At 44.4% G+C, this 22,377-nt stretch overlaps 1 pseudogene; it reads right to left on the bottom strand.

Annotated features, from left to right (window-relative positions):
• Positions 1-19,472: 19,472 nt before the first annotated feature.
• LOC126189308 (5S ribosomal RNA) lies at positions 19,473-19,586 on the bottom strand (annotated as a pseudogene).
• Between the last annotated feature and the right edge of the window lie 2,791 nt (positions 19,587-22,377).

Below are 22,377 nucleotides of genomic sequence, written 5' to 3'. Positions count from 1 at the left end.
AGGTGGTGAGCCCAACTGTACTTGATCCGTCGGAACCCAACCAGGGGACAGCCACGGAACGACGGACACAACGACTTGCTTGCCACCAATCGGTGCATGGAAACTCAAACAGAAAAGTTACGAACGTGATTATCCACAATGAAATATGTATTAGCTGTCAGAAGTACGCAACATGTTGGACAGCGACAACAGGTGAAGAAAGGACGCTGCCTGAAATTACGTTACTGGGCAGGGCAGGTAACAGGAACACTAACGGCCACAAGGCATAAAATTGCACTGGTACACTTGAATTTGAAATACGATAATATAGTTAACTTCACCCAAAAGGATCACTGCCTGAATTTACGTCAGTGGCCAGGGCAGGTAACCAGAACACTAACGGCCAAAAGGCAGAAAATTCCGCTTGTGCGCTCGAATTGTAGTCAGCCAATATAGTTAATTGCAACGCAGGTCGGCTAAATTTCAGCAACAGAAACACTCGGTGTTGCTGAAGGGAAACCTCCACAACAGCGAACCACCGAAACGAACCATATAACATGAATAGACGTGGCTTGGGTAGTTGAAACCACTACTCAACGTGACGTCCTGGGTCGGTGAACCACGAAGCTCGTAGCGGTCGGACAGCTCCACACACGCTCCGACCCTGCGCAGGGACCGCCAGCGGACCCAGCCGACTGCACGGCGCGGACATAACTTCCCTGGTCCGCAGCAGCCGACCGACTGACTACAGAATGCTGACAACATCTAAAATAGTCGTCAGTGGAAACAACGCCAACTACACACACAAGCTGACAAAGTCTTGCACGAAGATCTGAACGATACCCAACAGTAACTAAGCACGCACGAAGACAAATCGGGAGTCGATGTACACACACATAGGTGACTCATGAACGATCGCAGGACCAAAGCGCGTCGTCCGGTAGGACGACGGACCGACGATCCACCAAGACCGTGGTCCGGCTCAAGTGTTGCGTGGCGGCAGTGGTCGGGCGAGCCATGTCGACGCAGACCTCACTGCTGCTCCAACCCGACAGCACCAGTGCCGCATTGCAACTCCCCGACTGGCAGGTCCGGACTGCGCTCCAGACGCGTTCCAACTGACTGGCAGACCCGAACTCGCAACCCGAACTCGCTATTCGAAGTGACAGTTTTTTTTTTGGTCATCAGTCTACTGACTGGTTTGATGCGGCCCACCACGAATTCCTTTCCTGTGCTATCCTTTTCATCTCAGAGTAGCACTTGCAACCTACATCCTCAATTATTTGCTTGACGTATTCCAATCTCTGTCTTCCTCTACAGTTTTTGCCCTCTACAGCTCCCTCCAGTACCATGGAAGTCATTCCCTCATGTCTTAGCAGATTTCCTATCATCCTGTCCCTTCTCCTTATCAGTGTTTTCCACATATTCCTTTCCTCTCCGATTCTGCGTAGAACCTCCTCATTCCTTACCTTAATCAGTCCACCTAATTTTCAACATTCGTCTATAGCACCACATCTCAAATGCTTCGATTCTCTTCTGTTCCGGTTTTCCCACAGTCCATGTTTCACTACCATACAATCCTGTACTCCAGACGTACATCCTCAGAAAGTTCTTCCTCAAATTAAGGCCGGTATTTGATATTAGTAGACTTCTCTTGGCCAGAAATGCCTTTTTTGCCATAGCGAGCCTGCTTTTGATGTCCTCCTTGCTCCGTCCGTCATTGGTTATTTTACTGCCTAGGTAGCAGAATTCCTTAACTTCATTGACTTCGTGACCATCAATCCTGATGTTAAGTTTCTCGCTGTTCTCATTTCTACTACTTCTCATTACCTTCGTCTTTCTCCGATTTACTCTCAAACCGTACTGTGTACTCATTAGACTGTTCATTCCGTTCAGCAGCTCATTTAATTCTTCTTCATTTTCACTCAGGATAGCAATGTCATCAGCGAATCGTATCATTGATATCCTTTCACCTTGTATTTAATTTCCACTCCTGAACCTTTCTTTTATTTCCATCATTGCTTCCTCGATGTACAGATTGAAGAGTAGGGGCGAAGGGCTACAGCCTTGTCTTACACCCTTCTTAATACGAGCACTTCGTTCTTGATCGTCCACTCTTATTATTCCCTCTTGGTTGTTGTACATATTGTATATGACCCGTCGTTCCCTATAGCTTACCCCTACTTTTTTCAGAATCTCTAACAGCTTGCACCATCCTATATTGTCGAACGCATTTTCCAGGTCGACAAATACTATGAAAGTGTCTTGATTTTTCTTTAGCCTTGCTTCCATTATTAGCCGTAACGTCAGAATTGCCTCTCTCGCCCCTTTACTTTCCGTAAAGCCAAACTGATCGTCACCTAGCGCATTCTCAATTTTCTTTTCCATTCTTCTGTATATTATTCTTGTAAGCAGCTTCGATGCATGAGCTGTTAAGCTGATTGTGCGATAATTCTCACATTTGTCAGCTCTTGCCGTCTTCGGAATTGTGTGGATGATGCTTTTCCGAAAGTCAGATGGTATATCGCCAGACTCCTATATTCTACACACCAACGTGAATAGTCGTTTTGTTGCCACTTCCCCCAATGATTTTAGAAATTCTGATGGAATGTTATCTATCCCATCTGCCTTATTTGACCGTAAGTCCTCCCAAGCTCTTTTAAATTCCGATTCTAATACTGGATCCCCTATCTCTTCTAAATCGACTCCCGTTTCTTCTTCTATCACATCAGACAAATCTTCACCCTCATAGAGGCTTTCAATGTATTCTTTCCACCTATCTGCTCTCTCCTCTGCATTTAACAGTGGAATTCCCGTTGCACTCTTAATGTTACCACCGTTGCTTTTAATGTCACCAAAGTTTGTTTTGACTTTCCTGTATGCTGAGTCTGTCCTTCCGACAATCATATCTTTTTCGATGTCTTCACATTTTTCCTGCAGCCATTTCGTCTTAGCTTCCCTGCACTTCGTATTTATTTCATTCCTCAGCGACTTGTATTTCTGTATTCCTGATTTTCCCGGAACATGTTTGTACTTCCTCCTTTCATCAATGAACTGAAGTATTTCTTCTGTTACCCATGGTTTCTTCTCAGCTACCTTCTTTGTACCTATGTTTTCCTTCCCAAATTCTGTGATGGCCCTTCTTAGAGATGTCCATTCCTCTTCAACTGTACTGCCTACTGCGCTATTCCTTATTGCTGTATCTACAGCGTTAGAGAACTTCAAACGTATCTCGTCATTCCTGAGTACTTCCGTATCCCACTTCTTTGCGTATTGATTCTTGCTGACTAATGTCTTGAACTTCAGCCTACTCTTCATCATTACTAGTAGTAATTAAAATTAACTTAGTGAAGTGGAAGTACGTTAACAACAGGGTGTAAAATACATGATGGCGGTAACACAAACTACGCACGGCTCAAAACAAATTCTACGTTTTTCCTTGGTAACCCGACTATAAAGTCAGTTAAGACAGCAGTGTGTAACAGATTATCGAGATTGGACGGTGGATCAACAAAAATGTGCCGCTGGTTGGATGGTGTTACAGCGAGTTGATGCTCGTTTCCGGAAACACCGTCATCCAGGCGAGTGACTGCTCCAGATATGCAGTGCGCCAGGACACAGACCAGCGGGGGGCAGTATTGTGTTGTGTGGGACATTCAGAGGACACGTGGCGGAAATCTACAGCACCGTGGTGGCGGTGCTGGTAAGTTCCTATTGGTCCAAACTAACTGCTGAGGTCACTGGTCCCTAGGCTTACACACTGCTTAGTCTAACTTAAACTAACTTATGCTAAGGACCACACACACAACCATATCCGAGGGAGGACTCGAACCTCCGACAGGGAAAGCCGCGCGAACCGTGCAATGCGCCATAGACCACTCGGCTATCCCGCGCGGCTCTAAGGCAACATGGCAGCCACAGACCACGTGAAACTGCGTCCCAAGTGCACGCCCTTCATGCTTGATTTATTCCCCAGTGGCATTGTTATGCACCAAGATAGTACGGTAATGGCAGAGTCCCTAAAAGCTAGAATTTCTCAAACACATGAAAGTATCGACACGAGCCATCCGTTAGGAGTAAACTTTCGGCACAGTCAGTGAGTCACCAAGAATACGACATCAACACTTCGATGTGTGAGTGGGAGGGAGAGCGGCGTAAACATGCAAGACAAGTGCAGACCAACCTGCCTCTGTTACTCTTGTAACATAATGTAAGATGGTTCAAATGGCTCTGAGCACTATGGGACTCAACATCTTAGGTCATAAGTCCCCTAGAACTTAGAACTACTTAAACCTAACTAACCTAAGGACATCACACACACCCATGCCCGACGCAGGATTCGAACCTGCGACCGTAGCAGTCCCGCGGTTCCGGACTGCAGCGCCAGAACCGCACGGCCACCGCGGCTGGCCATAATGTAAGAACCACTAAGTAGAACACAGCAACATCTGTCAGGGATTTGACGAACCAATTATGATACTGAAACAGATTGATTAAGTCAATACAGCAAAACTGATGACCGCTGACGACTCGTAATTAGGGAGACCAGCTCGGGCATTACAAGTAACATGGCAAAACCTGTCCTCGACGCCATTAAAGTACTCCACCTCACTGGCCTAGAGTCAGTAGATCTGTAGGATCAGTGGCATTAATGTCGTTCACAAGAGATTCTCTGATTATTATACTGTAACATAGCGTGTGAGATTGTTCCAGTATTTGTCATTCTCTTGGTGACCACCAGTCTGTAGCCACAGATGACTACAAACCGTCAACCACTGCTGAAGCTGCCACCAATTGGTACTCCACGAGTTTACCAATACCGTTTCAGTGCAAGGCATCATCTGCTTTGAAAAGTTAGCATCGTTTGGGTCAGACAGCTTATCGAACCTGTGGGCTACATTCAACACGACATCATGGCATGCGACATTATGGTTCATCTTATCTACATCTACATATGTAGTCCGCTAGCCACCAAGCGGTATATGGGGGAGGGCACAATTTGCGCCAAAGTCTTATTCCGCCCCCCCCCTCCCCCCCTCTGTTCCACTCGCGGATCGCGCGAGGGAAAAGCGAGCTCTAATTTCCCTTATCTTTGAATGGTGATCATTGCGCAATTTGAAAGTTGGTGGTAGTAATATATGCTGTAAGCCTCGGTGAAGATCGGATTTCGGAATCTGGTGAGCAGCCCCTAACGTTTAGCGCGCCGTCTATATGCGAGTGTGTCCCACTTCAAACTTTCTATGAGATTTGTGACGCTCTCACGATGGCTAAATGTACCAGTCACGAATCTCGCCGCTCTTCTTTGGACCTTCTCAATCTCTTGAACCACACCCAACTGGCAAGGGTCCCACACAGACGAACAGTACTCTAAGACTGGACGAACTAACGTATTGTAAGCTATTTCCTTTGTTGAAGGACTGCATCGCTTCACGATTCTACCAATAAACCGCAATCTGGAGTTCGCCTTACCCGTTACTTGTGCAATCTGATCATTCCATTTGAGATCATTTCGAATAGTCACACCCAGATGCTTGACGGATGTTATCGCTTCAAAAGACTGGCTATTTATTTTGTACTCGTATATTACATCTACATCTACATTTATACTCCGCAAGCCACCCAAAGGTGTGTGGCGGACTTACGCCTTGTTATACGCAGTAGGTTACACTTACTAATATTGAGATAACTGCTAGTCATTACACCACGCTTTTATTTTCTGAAAATCCTCATTGATTTGTTCACAACTTTCACTACTTTCCTGTAGACTACAGTATCATCGGCAAACAGTCTAAGGCCGCTGTCAATACCATCAGCCAGATCAACGTACTCTCAGGACGGCGTGTGGGCCAAACACACGCGTGACGCAGTCACGACCTCTTCTGCAGCAGACTGGGAAGCGCTTACCGGACCAACGGGCGGGCAACCCTCCACACTTGGAGTCACCAGCCTGCACCCGGACCTGATGCACGGGCGTGCCGCAGCCCACAGTCTGCCTCTAGGTTCAGCAGATTACACTCCGGCCGACGAAGCCACCAGTCGCTGTGGAAGACACAGCGGCAAAATGCGTTCTGAGCCATAAAATAAGTAATAGTTGCTGTCGTTTTATTGCCTCTCTGACGATGCCGCACTGGTTCCTCAGCTCCATCCGGAGGAAACAGTAGGGGTTTACGGTCTGGGAGTGGGTGACCCCTACAGCATCTTCCAGAAGCGTAACTGGCCGTGCCACAAGGGCAGCATCGTACTACAGTGATCTGAGTAACACGACACTGCACGTCGATCTCTTGGCTACTAAATTGTCCCGATCTGAACGTCACGTATGACATCTTGGACATTATTGGGCGGTACCGTCACATCTCGAAACCACTGGGCCCTGATTAGTGGTTCAAATGGGTCAAATGGCTCTGAGCACTATGGGACTCAACATCTTAGGTCATAAGTCCCCTAGAACTTAGAACTACTTAAACCTAACTAACCTAAGGACATCACACACACACATGCCCGAGGCGGGATTCGAACCTGCGACCGTAGCAGCCTCGCGGTTCCGGACTGCAGCGCCAGAACCGCACGGCCACCGCGGCCGGCCCTGATTAGTGGGAACTGTGCCAGATGCCTCGCTCCAAATGTGGAGCAACTCACTGTTAAGCAGATTATCATAATGTTTTAGTCATAAAATTGAAATTAAGATATAAATAACAGCATTTAACATAATTAGAAGGGAGTCACATTCACAATTTATTTTGGTATAGATGGTATGTGAACCCATGACTCCCTTCATGAGAAATAGACACTCTGCCTCTTCTATTTCTTTATTCGTCGTCTCATGTTATGCAGAACAAAGTACTTGTAGATATTTTTTTATTTTGAATTCGGAGCTTTCTAATTATCAAATGGATCACAAGTGCTATTAGCCAATTTATTCTTCATTTTTGGTGCTAGGATCAAACGTCTGTTCTGGTATTAGCATCACCTATGTCTGAAAAATGGGTTTGCACATTGCTTTACAGATAACGCATTTAGGATTCTAGTTTTCTCCACAGACCAACTTGCGAGCCAGGCTAACATTACCGAGTTCGTCTTTGCTTACTAGGCACCAACTTACTTTATTCAGCTTTTCCTTTCTTAACACTAACTCATTGATAACCTTGGACCAAGAGGTTTTTACGTCACTGGTGAAGAGTTACGGAAAGCAGAATTTCCAGCGAGCGTCGTGGTTGGGAATCAGTGCATTCTTCTCCATGAGAGTGCACAATGAACTGTAAGTACGGAACTGAACAGAACTGATCTGAATTGGTGAGCAGCAAAATTTATATTTCAGTTTTAGTTAAGATTTTTGTGATTTTTCTGAATAAGTTTATTTATGAATTTACGGTGGCGGAAATGGAAAGTGTTAAAGCATCAAGCACCAATTTCTATCTGACTTTGCAGAAATGTTCTTCACTTAATGGGTATTTGATGATTAAAATTTCATGTTGTTGTTGTTGTTGTGGTCTTCAGTCCTGAGACTGGTTTGATGCAGCTCTCATTGCTACTCTATCCTGTGCCAGCTTCTTCATCTCCCAGTACCTACTGCAACCTACATCCTTCTGAATCTGTTTAGTGTATTCATCTCTTGGTCTCCCCCTACGATTTTTACCCTCCACGCTGCCCTCCAATACTAAATTGGTGATCCCTTGATGCCTCAGAACATATCCTACCAACCGATCCCTTCTTCTGGTCAAGTTGTGCCACAAACTTCTCTTCTCCCCAATCCTATTCAATACTTCCTCATTAGTTATGTGATCTACCCATCTAATCTTCAGCATTCTTCTGTAGCACCACATTTCGAAAGCTTCTATTCTCTTCTTGTCCAAACTATTTACCGTCCATGTTTCACTTCCATACAAGGCTACACTCCATACAAATACTTTCAGAAATGACTTCCTCACACTTAAATCTATACTCGATGTTAACAAATTTCTCTTCTTCAGAAACGCTTTCCTTCCCATTGCCAGTCTACATTTTATATCCTCTCTACTTCGTCCATCATCAGTTATTTTGCTCCCCAAATAGCAAAACTCCTTTACTGCTTTAAGTGTCTCATTTCCTAATCTAATACCCTCAACATCACCCGACTTAATTCGACTACATTCCATTATCCTCGTGTTGCTTTTGTTGATGTTCATCTTATATCCTCCCTTCAAGACACCATCCATTCCATTCAACTGCTCTTCCAAGTCCTTTGCTGTCTCTGACAGAATTACAATGTCATCGGCGAACCTCAAGGTTTTTATTTCTTCTCCATGGATTTTAATACCTACTCCGAATTTTTCTTTTGTTTCCTTTACTGCTTGCTCAATATACAGATTGAATAACATCGGGGAGAGGCTACAACCCTGTCTTACTCCCTTCCCAACCACTGCTTCCCTTTCATGTCCCTCGACTCTTATAAGTGCCATCTGGTTTCTGTACAAATTCTAAGTAGCCTTTCGCTCCCTGTATTTTACCCCTGCCACCTTTAGAATTTGAAAGAGAGTATTCCAGTCAACATTGTCAAAAGCTTTCTCTAAGTCTACAAATGCTAGAAACGTAGGTTTGCCTTTCCTTAATCTTTCTTCTAAGATAAGTCGTAAGGTCAGTATTGCCTCACGTGTTCCAGTATTTCTACGGAATCCAAACTGATCTTCCCCGAGGTCGGCTTCTACTAGTTTTTCCATTCGTCTGTAAAGAACTCGTGTTAGTATTTTGCAGCTGTGGCTTATTAAACTGATTGTTCGGTAATTTTCACATCTGTCAACACCTGCTTTCTTTGGGATTGGAATGATTATATTCTTCTTGAAGTCTGAGGGTATTTCGCCTGTTTCATACATCTTGCTCACCAGATGGTAGACTTTTGTTAGGCCTGGCTCTCCCAAGGCCGTTAGTAGTTCCAATGGAATGTTGTCTACTCCGGGGGCCTTGTTTCGACTCAGGTCTTTCAGTGCTCTGTCAAACTCTTCACGCAGTATCGTATCGCCCATTTCATCTTCATCTACATCCTCTTCCATTTCCATAATATTGTCCTCAAGTACATCGCCCTTGTATAGACCCTCTATATACTCGTTCTACCTTTCTGCTTTGCCTTCCTTGCTTAGAACTGGGTTTCCATCTGAGCTCTTGATGTTCATACCAGTGGTTCTCTTATCTCCAAAGGTCTCAATTTCTATCTGACTTTGCAGAAATGTTCTTCACTTAATGGGTATTTGATGATTAAAATTTCATACTGCTCAGAACAGATGTCCAGGATCAACATCGATACTACTTAGGGCACCAACGGGCATAAATACAATCTCGTATTCCTCGTGGAAGCAAGCAGCTTCCAAATGTCATCTCGAGCAATTTCCTGGCATACCTGAAACTTGTGGCGCATAAGGACTACTTGCTGCAGGCTTCTCGTCACATACCAGACATCCACGTGGGGTAGCAGGTCAGGGGCTGGGTGGTCACTATACATTGGTCCAGGCGTTTGTGGTGTGAACTGCGGTGTGCCGCCCTGCTTTATCCAACTGGAATACACCATTTGGTACCCTTGTCGTTGAGAATATGACCACAGCATTTACCATTTATCCCACGCTCTGTAGAGCACTTTCAATTACGAAGTCTATCCGATAGCTCACAATCATGTTTTCAGGAGTTGCCAAGGTATGGGTCTGGAGAACCATAGCTTAGAGTGACCTGTTACCAGGTGATGTACAGACACGCTGGCGACGCTGATCCCGCCACAGATGGAAGCGAGATTCGCGCTCAGCGCCACACAGTGCCCCTGCCCAGCGGAGCGCTACTCCACACCGAGCCGGATTCTGTTGACTGTGACTGGACTCAGCAGGAAACGACGCGTGACGACTCCAGGCCGGAGCCCACCTTCCAGTAAGCCGTCCCCGACGATCCGCGTTGCCTGTAACCTCTGCCCACACCTTAGCTATTGTCGTCTGTATGTTCGACGGAAACAGTAGACAATACCCACGGTCTTCTCACGGTGTGGTTGTTCTGGCAGGCTACTCTTACGCCCACCTTGCAGCCCTGCGACTGTCTCGTCGACATTCGTTCTGCACTCACCGTACTGCACCGGCTTTTTGCGTCGGTACGGAGGTCCGCCACTCCTCATGCGCCTGATTCGACCCCTGCCAGAGTCCAGAAGGTGGCAGGCAGTAAGCTGCACACGTACACCCTTCGGGCGTGCCACGTTGCAGTCTCCACCCGGAAAGTTGCGATGACGTTAGGCAAACCCAACAGCCGTCACGAAAATGACTCTGAGCACTATGGGACTTAACATCTGAGGTCATCAGTCCCCTAGAACTTAGAACTACTTAAACGTAAATAACCTAAGGACATCTCACACATCCATGCCCGAGGCAGGATTCGAACCTGCGACCGTACCGATCACGCGGTTCCAGACTGAAGCGCCTAGAACCGCTCGGCCACACTGGGCGGCAGCCGTCACGAACTCGCACTTTTCTCATCTGTATCAACGACTTGTCTCAGTTCTGAAAGTGTTGGAAGTAAGCTCGCATAGTCAAATTTCAACCAGCATCTCCGACAGGCACGGAAATATTGGGGTATCACATCAGTTCTGTAGCACTTGGTTGAAGTATTCATCTAAACATCCGTCAGTGCAGTTGTGCAGGGCTATCTACAGCTGTTTGCTATCCTTGTCCGGACTATCCCAACCGACGGCCGACGTCGACCGCAGCGCAGACGCGGTACAGAGCGCTGCGTGCACCAGCAGGGATGTGCTCGGCGTGCCACGGGGGCCGAGCCGCGCCGCCGGCAGCCAGCCGTGGGGCGAGGCAGCCAGCCGTGGCTCACACACAGACCACGCGGCAATCAGCTTCTCGCAGTTTTTGTGGTGCATGAAATTCAGAACTCAAATATCAGTCGACGAAAGCAGTTCGATGCAACTCTCAAAAATTAACGGAAAAATCAACTTCGAAGTTTTTCGACAATCTTTAGTAGTCTAAAGTAAGGGCGATTCTTCAGCAGGCAGCGGTGGTGCTAGAGTATTTGCTTGCAGTGTGATTAGTCTTAGTTCGATTCTCAACTGATACAAACTTATAGAAAAAAAGACACATGTTCTACGAGCGTTTCCTTGAAGAATAAAATATATAAACATGAAAAAAATTAATATGACTGCTGTTTTAATGTAAATGGTATCTATTAACAATCTTTTTATAAAGGATCGGTAATTAAAATGTGTACTTACAATGAGAGCTGGTGTTTTGTGTGCAGTATCTAATTAGAAATAAGGAGACATCTATTTTTCATAAAAATAACAATAACATATGTTGTAATGCCTGACACAGTAGTCTTTAAAGCCTGTGCTATGGTAAGTGAGCGGGATTCACCCTATGAGAGAGGATTTTCGCATAGATATCGACCGCGTGTGCCTGAATGGTGGCAAATCAGACTTACATCCACTGTGTAATAACAATGATCCGTCAAGTAAGTCCGAAATGCAGTCACACGTCAGGATGGATCAAAAGTAAACCAGAAGATGCTACCAATAATACGGTCGCCAGCCTAATTAGGCATTAACTCAGTTTCTTCCCTGTACAAGTTGCTATATATTCATGCAAAACAACAAGTTGTAACACTGAATAATATAGTAGAAATTTAGAACCAGAAAATATATTGAACTGATAGTTTCACATTCTATACTCATATGGAAAATCATGAATACATAACACTACACTATAATGTCTACTACAAAACTTTATACTGTCTATTAAACTGATTAAAATCGGGCATAGGTTACCCTAGAAATTTTACTCTCATGCCACACACAAAATGTCAATTTAGATAAAGACAAAACACTGATAAATTTTGACTTTTTCATATTGACTTTAACTTTTGCTGCTCAAACCAATTTAGAACACTTCAGAATTCAAAGGAATGAGGAGGGGGGGGGGGGGGGGGGGGAGAGCCTGAAACTGTTATGATCGCTGTATTTAAAAAAAAAAGATTACTGAATTTATTATTCATTCAAGATTTCCAGGATATGAGATACTACTGTTTTCATCTAATTTAGTGCTCATTTAAATGCCTTTAAATCTGTCTCAAAATAATAAACTTTATTACTATGTCAATAATAAAGTTATCTTTCGACCTCCTTAGACCTTCGCTATTGATTTGCTGGTTCATTAACAAAATATTTCCTTAAACACCATTCTAATATAGCTAGTTCTGCAAATAATTATTATTAACACAATTTTTAATTTCCATTTCGGGACACTCGGATTGCACAACGTTTGGAAAGGACCCTGTGTAGGTTAGTTGTGAGGATAATTAAATGATGGGAAAGTTCTGGTAAAATTTAGGTTATTATTGCACAGTTCACTCTCTGATCCATACGAATACAGTACTAAAAGTTTCAACCTGCTAGTATCGATGCGGCGGTTGGCGGCGGCAAGATGGCGAGGCACAGAGCACACACACAACCACAGCTATGGCTCTTGACGTATCGGCACTTTAATTCTTCTTAGCGTCGCAATACTTTTTCATTTAGTGCTTATGGAATTTTGCCATGCTGTGTGGGCGTTGGAACGGCATACCCGAGGCTCAGTGAAACTACGTCTTCCAGGAGAGCCTCCTCGCTCCAGAAGGTGTTGCTCAGACCAGTGCCAAACTCCAACTACTACTGCTGAGCCCGTTGTGCCGTGCAGTGCCCGCGCGCATTTTCCCGCGCTCGCCTGCCATCCACCTTTTACCGCTCCCTGACAGACCGGGTATTCACCCGAGGTTTTGCATTCTACATATCCTAACACATTGCCTACGTATGGACCAGACGCACAGTTACAATTTTAAACATCTTACAACAGTTTCAACATTTGTTACATTTCAAGTCTATTACAATATTACTTGACATTTGACATAAACATTAATATTCACATTGAAACTTATTTGCAGTTTTCTTAACATAATGGCATGAAACAAAAAGAAATGAAATCAGAACATCAATTACACACGTTTACCGTAAAATCAGATGAAAAGAATTACTTATATGTACAAAAGTACAGAGTCGATGTTGTTACAATGTGTTAATTAGCATACGTTTTACGAGTTTTATATTTAAGTGACGAAAGTATTCCAACCGAACAACGGAAAAAAACGAAAACTCGAGTGCTACCAGTTGTTTTTCATCGTATATTATGCTTCATGGAAACGATCGTAGAACACGCACCGTTCAAAAATTTTCAGCAGACGCTTATAGAACCCAGGCCATCCGCAGGCATGCGAGCACCCTACTACACAGCCACACTACACGAGCTGTCAAAATTCTGACCTTACATTGTAGTACTGAACACTACCACAAGACTTCAAAGTTCATTTTCTCGAGAATTTTTAAGAGTTGCTTCGAGCTGCTTTCGGGGATTGATATTTGAGTTCCGAACTTCACGTACCATGAATATAACAAATAACAAAAACCCGTTTCCCGTGTGGTGTACTTATTAGTGTAGCGCAGCCTGTTGCTTGACCTACCACCAGCCGTACAGTTCTGCGCATCGGACGGCGACCCCACATTCTACCTGCACTTCCTTCGTCTCCTAGTTCGGTTTCCTTCAGTTTTCTGCTCTCACCGAAGTTGGTTCTAAACAAATGAATGTGGTTCCAGAGACCTTTTCGAGTCTCGAACATTTTTGACGTACTTATGCAGAGTGAACAGAAGAAAGGAAACTTTGTACCGAGGCCAGGATTGAAACGCAGGTCTTCTGCTCACTGAACTCCGTTCATCGTAAGAACAGAGCTGATGTAAACAAACACAAACGCGATGATTGGTCAGCAGCCGTAGCTGTCGTACACTGGTGTTGGAAGTAGGTCCAACTTACGTATTAGATGTCGTATTGCTATGTCAATGTAAATGAAACTTTTAGGCGTTCTGATGTATCGACAGCCATCAACGTTTTTCTTGATCATACATCAGCTACGTGAATTTTTATTTGACAAATCGTGTACAGTGAGAGTCTCTGCAAGCGCTCTGGTTATCTCACTGTACACATGAACCGCGAAAATGGATGACACTGCTTCCTGATTCGTAGTGAAACACGCCCGCGGAATACCGTTAATGACTGGAAACAAGTTGTTATTAATGTTTTTCACAACATTCCAGAGAAAAATCAGCTTTGACGTTTCCTGAGAAACGTGATGCAATAAAGATAAGTAATGCAGTCGTAATTGTAATCGAGGTAATCGGTAGCGTCGTTGATTGAGAATCGAGCGGGTTGGTGGGAGGGGGTTCGATGTCCGTTGAGATCAGCAACTTTCGTTCCGTTCGAATCCCTAAATCATTTAAATATGAAATTTATCAATATGTGGTAATTAAGACATACTTAACCATCATATTTTCAAGAAAAATGCACGTCTTCTGGTTTCTAATTACATATCACACGCAGAATTCTGGTTTTCATTATCGATGTATTATAAAAGATTGTTACATATTTTGAAGTTAAGAAAACATTATACGATTACTTTTTTTGGAAAAAATGAAAAATCAAATACGCTGCCCACTGATTCATAGGACAGATGTGGTCTGACAGAAGCCAGAGTGATAGGCGCCGTAGAAACACGAAAAAAAACAATTGTCACGGCGTCGAGCACACCGTTCCAAACGCTGCATTTTTACAGTTGTCACCGTACCGCTGCTATCTGAACTCAATAGAATTGATTCGGAGCCAAGTTAAGGGATTTGTGCGGGAGAAATAACAAGACATTTAAGCTGCCGAACTTAACTGGAGCTAATGCACGAAGCTTTGTGACACGTCGCTGCCGAATGATGGCGAAATGCCGAAGAGTACGTCATGAAAGAGGAGGAGGAGCAAACGCGGACTTTTTGGTGGCTTGGGATTCTGTTGTCGATCGCTTCGTTGTCAATGTGGCAGAACTGAAATGTACCGCTTTCGTCGGAGTCCGATATGGAAGAAGTCCAGAGATTAGCAGATGACTGACAGTAATATCTTCAGTGGCTTTAATATTTAACTACATGATGAAATCCCTCCAGACGCTTTTACGCCGCACATAGCTCATGCAGAAAAATTGCCCTTGTTTAAGTCAGGAATTTTCATCAGTCCCGTTTTTAACTACAGTACTAAGTTATCTAAGTCCCAGAGCATGTTATATTTTCCATCAGATCGCCTAAGAAGTGTATCGCCTGAGTTTTACGATTATATCCTTCTGTTTAAAAATTAAATGACATTCAAGGCTATTTTTTTCTCTGCTCATCTCTTTTTTGCGTCTCCACTACTACTGTTCACATGACTGCAGGTTAGTTGGACCAGGTGGCTGGCCAGTGCTTTCCAAGTCAGGTACTTCAGTAAAGCTGTCGTCCCGCATTATCGACGAGTCGCTGCACGCCTAATGCACGGCATGAAACGTATCCTCATCATCGTACTTGACTGCAGCCCAGAGATATTGGCTTCTGCTCCATGTTAAATGAAATCCAATGAGGTATCAGCAGAACACCGGGTGATCAAAAAGTCAGTATAAACTTGAAAACTTAATAAACCACGGAATAATGGAGATAGAGAGGTAAAAATTGACACACATGCTTGGAATTACATGGGGTTTTATTAGAACAAAAAAAAACACCTCATATTGCTAGATGCATGAAAGATCTCTTGCGCGCGTTGTTTGGTGATGATCGTGTGCTCAGCCGCCACTTTGATCATGTTTGGCCTCGCAGGTCCCCAGACCTCAGTCCGTGCGATTATTGACTTTGGGGTTACCTGAAGTCGCAAGTGTATCGTGATCCACCGACATCTCTAGGGATGCTGAAAGACAACATCCGACACCAATGCCTCACCATAACTCCGGACATGCTTTGCAGCGCTGTTCACAACATTATTCCTCGACTACAGCTATTGTTGAGGAATGATGGTGAACATATTGAGCATTTCCTGTAAAGAACATCATCTTTGGTTTGTCTTACTTTGTTATGCTAATTATTTCTGTTCTGATCAGATGAAGCGCCATCTGTCGGACATTTTTTGAACGTTTGTATTTTTTTGGCTCTAATAAAACCCCATGTCATTCCAAGCATGTTTGTCAATTTTTACCTCTCTATCTACATTATTCCGTGATTTATTCAGTTTTCAAATTTATACTGACTTTTTGATCACCTGGTACATCAGGGCTTCACAACATACGTGCTCGCGGAGCAAGCTGTGAGCAGCATGGAGCGAGCACGGAGCAGCGCGAGCACGCTACCCCCACTACCGGACCAGAGCGGAGAGTGGGGAAAGTCACGTGGGGCACACAACAGCTGCCGCTAGTCAATGTAAGTCCGCGGCCACCTGCAGGGATATCACTCACGAATTATTACTGCGACAAATGAAACAAATAAAGGAGAATGTACACATGCCACATAATTTTATTAGCTTAGTGTATGGCTCTACATTCGCATTAATTTGTGAACTGTTACACAATAAAAGGTGTCACTGAAGTGTGGGATTCTCGGTTATCTTGTACTTTTTGCCCTTTACAATTGCGTCTATGTTCGGAGTAATTGTTCTTGTGCATTTTAGGCGCAGTGTGCAGTTTAAATTTCGATCAGACTATGCGTTTCTCAGGCGCGTCTTGGTACATTTCATTGCAGAGAACAGTTGTTCACAAACATACGTGCAACCGAACATTGATATTATTGTAGCCGCCAGTTTGTGCAAACGAGGAAACCTATGCTGAGGGAAGTGTCTGTAGAATTCCAAAATGTTTTTCTTGTTCTGAAATTTGTCTCTGTATTCTTTGGCACACTGCAGGTCAATAATTTCTAGTTGCAGCTGAGGACGAATCTCTTAAATATTCGCTGAATGTGGAGAGAACAGATCAAAATCACTGTCTACTGCTGTCAGATCTTGTAAGCGCTGATCAACTAAACTGACTCACCCAAAGTGTCAATTTCATTTTAAAAGCTCGTATTCGATCTATGAAATGAGTAATTAGCAGATCTTAACCTTGTAGTAAAATGTTCAAAGCATTCAGATGGCTAGTTAAATCTGCTAAGAACGCGAGATCACATTCAAACGTGCGCGCGCATTTCCCCTCCCTCCCCTCCCTCCCTACTCCGCGACCTTGCACCTGCTCGCGAGCACGTGCCTGAGCAGGCGCGAGTACTCGCGCTCAAAACCGGCCAGTTGTTAAGCCCTGCGGTACATAGAATACGTAGTGTACTGTTTACATGAGACTTCCAGCAAACGCGGAAGAATTCATAGTGCAATGTTTACATGAGGTTTATTGTTATCATGGACGGAGTATAGGCAGATGCGCTGACTACTGTGCCATCCTGCCACAGTGTCTTAGCACAGCTGTACGGAGTACCCTAGCACGCCTCCCTCCTCAGTCCAAACTCCCATTCGCGCCTCAGGTTACGCGCATGTATTGGGGGGGGGGGGCGAGAGAAAGGAGTGAGGTAACTCAGGTAGTGCAGTGGGCGGCTCGAGCAAACCCGCCTACCGCGCCGGTGTTTCGCGCCCCTGCTTTTGTTCGTGCGGCGGAGCGGACTGGCATACCCTGGGCTGAGGTGGCGGCCGGCCTTGATTGATTAGACCGGCGAGACGGATGGCGCAGCTGCGGCGGGCCGCAGGGAGGCGGGGCGAGTGCGTCGTCCATCTCCGCCGTTTCTGCTGCCACTGTAGACAGCATCCTCAGGAACGCCGCCCCGCTGCCCGTAGGTCTCTGTCTGTCGCTGTGAGGCCGCTGAGCTCAACTGCGTCGTCAGCGGACGTGTCTGTGATCGCCACTGGTTCTAAAACAGAAACACTTCCTCCAGAAGTTACTGATCCCTTGTAGGAGCCTTCTCTGACAACAGAATCTGTACACTGTCCAGGTACCGTTTACAGCATGCTGTGTGAAGAGGCTGGCATTCGAGCACTAGCGTACTCGCTCCAAAGGTTTACTACGGTCTACATCATCGTAGAGTGCGAGATTTGAGATTTACAATTTAAAGATCATTTTAGTAGAAGAAATATAGCATTTGGTTTCTCATGGCCACTTCTCGAATTTGGTGGTGGTAATGAGAAAAAGACTGAAAATCCAACAAAAGGTAAAATTGTACTATAGTTCAATTCTTTTATCTTGGCGGTTCGCGCATGCCCGCCCAGACGTGGGAGATTGCTGCGTTGCCAGTTGTACCCGCCAAGAGAAGCTGCGCCATAGTATAGTTCGCAAACTTAGGTTTAGGGAGGAGCGCGCAGTTTATGAAGTAAAGCCATCACGGCCGCATTAACCCTTTCGCTACTACAGAGACGTGCTCCCCGCATTCCGCGATGTGCGCCATTTTGTCATCATTGCACTGCTCGCCTGTGCAGACACATGGTGTTTCGACTGCTTTGACATACTTTATCATTCGATTTCACAAAAATTATTTGGCCCAAAAATCTGATTTTTACAATTCTTCTTGACTGATACCTTCCCCCCGTTAAATGACTTAATTTTGTTTCGATGTTCAAAGCAGTTATTTTGCAGCATTAAATGCAGTAAACCATTGCACGAGATTTTGAAGAGTTTGCAGAGGTAAAAGTCCATAGCGTATACTCTCCGTATGGTCGATTTTTGTTGCCACTAGAAATTTCAAAAAATTACATTCAAACGAATAAAATTGATGAAGTAAGACACTTCGATATAGTTTTTAAATAAAGAAAATAATAAGCGCCGAACAAGGTTTGAACCCAGAACCTTCTGCTTAGCAGTCAAGCATCTTTACCATTACACTAATACAGCTCGTCGTTGTAACAAACTCGTGGAAGAGTGGAACACATCTTGCAAAATACCTACAACCACTTTTGGTATGGCTATAAATTATACACGTTTCGTCGAAGTACAATAGGAAATGAACAATTATCGCTGTTCCTTATTGCGAAAAAGCGCTTCATGAGAATGATACAAACACCTTTCCTTGCTATCGCCTGAATTTGGAGGCTTATTGCTTGTTTGGTTTAATTAATTAATAGAATATGAAGCAATTGGTATAAAGAATGCTTTTTCCAAACTTTCTATAAAAGAAAGTTTGCTATCAAGACATTGCTTTTGTTCAATTACTTTATGACAGAACGTTTCTAAAACTGAAGACGCTCGTCCGTGCTCTGCACTGCAGTCGAGCTCTGGCAACGTCGTTCTCTGTTCATTGGCTGACTGTTTTGTGGCGTCAGATGCGCAGAACGAACCTAAACTCGGCCGCCGTCATAAATGACGCGCACTTTAGTCGGATCGTAGGATAACAGATGTCTCATTGTGGAAGGGAAGCTAGTTAATATGAAAATGGAAGTACAAAGGACGAGTCCAAATATCACTGTCACTCCGTCTTCAGGCCACAAGTGGCCCATCGGGACAACCTGACCGCCGTGTCATCCTCAGATGAGGATGCAGATAGGAGGGGCATGTGGTCAGCACACCCCTCTCCCGGTCGTTATGATGGTTTTCTTTGACCGGAGCCGCTACTATTCGGTCGAGTAGCTCCTCAATTGGCATCACGAGATTGAATGCACCCCGAAAAATGGCAACAGCACATGGCGGCCCGGATGGTCATCCAAGTGCCGGCCACGCCCGACAGTGCTTAACTTCGGTGATCTGACGGGAACCGGTGTATACACTGCGGCAAGGCCGTTGCCAGTCCAAATATAGATAGTCGTAAATAGTTGAGTTTTTTTTTTTTTGGTCATCAGTCTACTGACTAGTTTGATGCGGCCTGCCACGAATTCCTTTCCTGTGCTGACCTCTTCATCTCAGAGTAGCACTTGCAACCTACGTCCTCAATTATTTGCTTGCTCTCTTGTCCAGAAATGCCTTTTTTGCCATAGCGAGTCTGCTTTTGATGTCCTCCTTGCTCCGTCCGTCATTGGTTATTTTACTGCCTAGGTAGCAGCATTCCTTAACTTCATTGACTTCGTGACCATCAATCCTGACGTTAAGCTTCTCGCTGTTCTCATTTCTACTACTTCTCATTACCTTCGTCTTTCTCCGATTTACTCTCATGCCGTACTGTGTACTCATTAGACTGTTCATTCCGTCCAGCAGATCATTTAATTCTTCTTCACTTTCACTCAGGATAGCAATGTCATCAGCGAATCGTATCATTGATATCCCTTCACCTTGTATTTTAATTCCACTCCTGAACCTTTCTTTTATTTGCATCATTGCTTCCTCGATGTACAGATTGAAGAGTAGGGGCGAAAGGCTTCAGCCTTGTCTAACATCCTAATTAATACGAGCACTTCGTTCTTGATCGATAGTTGAGTTGCAGCAAAAAATGGGAGGCTCTACAAAGCAAACGCATTTCATCTTCACGATATTGCAAATCGCCTCTTCTTCCTCAGAAATTCAAATTCGTTGATCACATTACTACCCTGTAAAACGTATCTGGGTGATATAATAAAGATTATACTGTAAACATGGTCTTTCACAGTTCCTCTTAGAGTCTTCCGAGAGTTGCAGAGCGGACGTCGTAGATAATATTTCAATAAGGAACCCATTCCAGAAATTTACTCTACGTATGTAAAATAAGTTTGACGATCGGATCACTTTCGAATCTCCCACTTCACGGTACACACACAAATTGAGAAGAGGGCGCTGTCATCACTCGCCATTGTGATTATGACGTCACACACCATTTTCGTCCGACTACTACAACAATAGTGCGTTTGGCACCCGCCGGTTTCAGTGTTGCTCTGCACGGATACACAGCACTCTCAGGTTTGAAGTGGGGGCCGCTCGTCAATAGGAGAGAACACGACTAGGAGCAGAGTCCACGGAGGATACGGCGGCCGAAGTGCGGTGTCCAGTTTTCGTCCAAAGTTGATCCGTTTGTTCGGAACGGGAGACCGCTGCTGTCTGCCACCTTTCGGCCGGTCGGCGATGACAGAATCGACGCGTAAGTCCTGTGGTGTTTCTCAAACGATTTCACAGAAACTATTCGCTAAAAACTATTCATTTTTGCTTCTCTTGCAGCTGTATATGTCAGGTTCATAATGAAGCACGTATCATTCCGTTTTTGGAGAAAGTTCTTGTGATATTAACGCGGAAGTAAACACACCGCGTGAAATTTGAAAAAGTTTGCAATGAAAAATAGGCGTCGCTGTGGTTCTTCGTCTGGTGCATATTACATAATATGTTGCTGCTTATGAAATTTAGCTAACGTATAGAATTTTTCTTTAGACTTGTTTGGAGATATCTATCTGTCACCAGTTTCGAGAAAATCGATCTGATGTAGAGCACTTATTTGCTATCGTGCTACGCCAATGAGAAAGCCACAGTGAAATATCCACAACATTCTTCATATTTCATAATCAGTTTGAGATATCGAAATGGGATTTTGGCAAATGACAGCACGCAAAGAGGAGAGTATTTTTCCATATTGTTATTATGTAAAACTTCGTTTCCTACCGCATTATTCCGCTAATTGCAGACTTTTCCGATGACAGAACGTAATTTTTAAGGGCCGTTGCTGGCTGATGAAATAAGAAATGCTATGGGTTTTGGAACAACATAAGTGTAGACATTACACGTTTATTTTGTACCAAGGATGTGCTTTTTCATATGATACTGACCTCACTTTTCTCAGTTTCTCATTTAATAAACTTACTATACCACTGATTCAGAATTATCTCGCAGTTGTGTGTGCACAACATGTTAGTGAAATGAGACTCTGTAAACTCTGCTGCGTTTTGGCAAAAGAAGCAGGTTTTGACATGGCAACCACAGAAATGTGTAGATTTTTCTCAAACGTTGCCTCTCGCGACACTTCTCTGAAAGTCAGAAACGATTAACAAGCCAGACGAAAATAAATCGTTGCGTTTTCGGCGGTAATGTCTTTAGATACTAACCAAACCAGAGGTGACAGGTCTTTTTGAATGGTCACCACACAAGTGTGGGTGTGGAGGGGCCCCGCTTAATACTTCCAAAAAGTGTGAGTGTAGGCTTCAAATCAGGACACCACTTCCCCTACAGCACTCGCCATTTCCCCTATAGCACCTGCCCACAGCCCCCACCACCACCGCCCACCCCACTGCCTGCCGCCTGCGCATCTACCAGCCACTGTATTCTGTACAGACTCTGCTCGACACACTGACCGTACGATGGGCTCCTGCCGCAGAGCGCACGTGTCAGAGCCCACTGTCTCCACAGTGTGCCTACTGTCAAGTGGGAGGTGTGAAAGTGACGCAGTCTTCAAACTCAGTTTAAATCCAAACTGATCTTTATCAAAACATTATTCACATTTTCCAAAGTATAACACCTAAAAGCCTGTAATATTAATTGTGAAACACCCCACATAACTGTATATAAAATGCTTCTGGTACCGATGCTGCGTCACATTTGTGTAGATACTCAAGATTTAGATAATTTGTAACGCCTCCATTGTAAAGAAAAGATGATCCTGATGATGAAAATGTCTGCAAAACTTCG

Source organism: Schistocerca cancellata, chromosome 5 (genome assembly GCF_023864275.1).
Source record: "Schistocerca cancellata isolate TAMUIC-IGC-003103 chromosome 5, iqSchCanc2.1, whole genome shotgun sequence".
In the NCBI taxonomy this organism is placed as follows: domain Eukaryota; kingdom Metazoa; phylum Arthropoda; class Insecta; order Orthoptera; family Acrididae; genus Schistocerca; species Schistocerca cancellata.
The sequence above is the reverse complement of the archived record's forward strand: the minus strand, read 5'-3'. Positions and strand labels throughout refer to the sequence as shown.